The 3109-nt window shown below is 40.4% G+C and overlaps 1 pseudogene; it reads left to right on the top strand.

The window, feature by feature from the left end:
- Window positions 1-1973: 1973 nt before the first annotated feature.
- On the top strand, window positions 1974-2461 carry LOC102846143 (annotated as a pseudogene).
- Window positions 2462-3109: the final 648 nt, after the last annotated feature.

Raw genomic sequence — 3109 nt, 5'->3', positions numbered from 1 at the left:
CTCAGTCTCATAAGGATAAATACTGCATAAGATCATTATTGTACCAAAAGGAATTGGCAGACAGAAGAATTTCATGAAACAACATATGAGCAAGAGCCTATGGTGATGAAGGAAGAAGATCAAGTTGCTCTGAAAGAATTGGCAAAAAACAAGACCTCAGGAATTTAGGCATACCAATTGACACATTTCAACAAATAGATACTGCCTTGGATGTGCCTACCAAGTTATGCCAAGAAATCGGGAGGACAACCACCTGGCCAACTGACTAGAAGAGATTTACACTTGTTCCTATACCAAAGAAAGATTACCCAACAGAGTAACAATCATAGAACAATATTATTATCACATGCAAGCAAGATTTTGCTAAAAATTATCAAAACAACTGGAACAGCCCATCAACAGAGAACTGCTTGTAGTGCAGGCTGGGTTTAGAAGAGGCTGTGGTACTATGGATAGTATAGCTAATATTAGATGGATGTTGGATGAAAGCAGAGAGCACCAGAGGAATGTCTATTTGTGTTTCATTGCCTATGCAAAGCCATTGTATGGATCACAACAAACTGTGGCTAACTCTGAGAGGAGTGGGAATCTCAGAACACTTGATGGTGCTTATGTGAAACCTATACTTGGACCAGGAGGCAGTCGTCAGAACAGAGCAAGGAAACACTGCATGATTCAAAATTGGGAAAGATGTATGCCAGGGTAATATCCTATAGCCATACCTTTTCAATCTATATGCAGAACAGATTATCCAGGAGGGTGGGTTCTATGAAGTGAAATGTGGCATCAAGATTGGAGGAAGACTCATCAACAATCTACATTATGCAGACGACACAACTCTGCTGAAACTGAGGAGAACCTGAAGTGCTTGCTGCAGAAGGTCAAGGACTGCAGCCTTCAATATGGATTGAAGCTCAACATCAGAAAACAAGGATTCTCACCACTGGACCGATTGGTAGCATCATGACGGATGTTGAAAGGATTGAGATTGTTGACAGTGTTAGTTTCCTTGGCTCCATAATGAACACTGTTGGTACCAGCAGCCAGGAAATCAAAAGACAAATTGAATCAGGAGAGTCTGCTGTCAGAGACTCCTCCAAATTACAGAAGAGCAACAGTGTCAGTATGGAGACTAAGATGTGCCTGATGCAGGTCATGGTCTTTGCAATTACTTCTTATGCATCAGAAAGCTGGACAAGGTCTTGGGATGATACATGGAGAATTGATGCCTTTGATTTGTGGTGCTGGAGAAGAGTATTGAATACATCATGGACTGCTAGGAGACCAAACAGTTTCATCCTAGAGAGGTTGAAAGCAGGCGGCTCCTTGGAGGTCAGGACTCTGAAGCTTCCTCTGACATACTTTGGGCATGTTGCAAGGAGGGACTAGTTTTGGAAAGAGACATCATGCTGGGGAGGGTGGAGTGACAGTGGAAGAGAGGAAGACCCTCAATAAGATTCAGTGACTGGAGTAATGGGGTAAATGGTCAGAGATAATAAGGTTGGCATAGGATACAGCACGGTTTTGGGCTGTTGGTCCCTGTGAGTTGCAAAAGACTCGATGGTACATAACAAAAACAACAAGACCATTATTGTAAAAAGAGAAAGATAACTAGTAAAGCGTGTATGAGGATCCAAGGGGGGGCAGGGGTGGGAATGGAGGGGTGAGGGTTGGAAGTTGGGAAATCATAGAATGGCACAATTTGGTCGGTGGAGGGAGGAGGGGTAAAAGAAATAGGAAAATTCTGGCAAGGATCTGGAAAGACAGGATAAGGATAGGCTTGATTTAATGGTGATTGATTTATAAAACAATGAATTAAAATGATCATATGAAACACAACATAAATGAAGGATAGTATACAAACTTTGTATGCAAACCAATGTAAAATTTTACAAAAAATGTATAAAGAAAAATGCATTCCTTTTTCATCGGAAACAGAAATACAGCTTTAAATCCAGCTCAGACAAACCAAGATGGTAACTCTTTCGCCTCCTGTGGCCATTGCCGAAGCGGCAGCGGCCAAAACAAAGTTCAATCCTTTTGTGACTCTGAGCGGAGCAAAAACTGTAAAAGGCATTTCAGTGCACTCTCTCACGTTCGAAGGAAGATTATGTCTTCTCATCTGTCCAAGGAGCAGAGTCAGAAATACAACGTGAGGCCTGTGCCCATCAGAAAGGATGATTAAGTTCATGTTGTACGAGGGCACTATAAAGGTCAGCAAATTGGCAAAGTAGTCCAGGTTTATAGGAAGAAATGTGTCATCTACATTGAACCGGTGCAGCGAGAGAAAGCTAAAGGCACAACGGTCCATGTGGGCATTCATCCCAGCAAGGTGGTTATTACTAAGCTAAAGCTGGATAAAGAGAGGAAAAAGATCCCTGGACGTAAAGCCAAATCTCGCCATGTCGGAAAAGAAAAGGGCAAATACAAGGAAGAAACAATTGAAAAGATGCAGGAGTAAAATATTATTATACACAACTTCATTAAAAGCTGAAAATAAAGAGCAAAAAAAAAGATTACAACTCAACAACAATTTAACCCCCCCTAGGCTTATCATTTTTCCATCAATCATTATTTCCAATATAACAGGAAGTAGTTAAATATAAACATAAAATTAGATTTTTTTTCATTATTGTTCCACTGTAGAGATGGGTACAATATGATATTCACCATTGCATGATGTAAGGCAAATACGTTTTACAATATTATTGTTGTTCTTGTTGTTGTTGTTAGGTGCAGTGGAGTTCACTACAACACACAGCAATCCTATAAACAGTAGATATAAACATCACCCTATCCTTTGCCATCCTCGTCATCTCTTGTATCCTTGAGCTCATTGTTACAGACACTGTCAGTCTGCCTCCCTGAGGATCAACCCTACCCCCTCTTCCCTGACTCTCCACCTTTCTGAGTATGATATCCTTTTCCAAGGACTGGCTTCTTCTAACTAGCAAGCTCTTAAATTAGAAAATAAATTGAAGTAACACAAATGGTCTATATTTTAGCACTACTACTAAGTGAAACAAACACTAATAAAACACAAATGTTTAAAGAAGGAAAATTAAAGCAGTTGATAGCTGGGCTCTCTTTGGGAAAAACTTTGTAGAGA

Source organism: Elephantulus edwardii, unplaced genomic scaffold (assembly GCF_000299155.1).
Source record: "Elephantulus edwardii isolate Elephantulus edwardi_28Jun2011 unplaced genomic scaffold, EleEdw1.0 scaffold00119, whole genome shotgun sequence".
Taxonomy (NCBI): Eukaryota; Metazoa; Chordata; class Mammalia; order Macroscelidea; family Macroscelididae; genus Elephantulus; species Elephantulus edwardii.
This window is presented reverse-complemented; position numbering and strand designations above follow the sequence as displayed.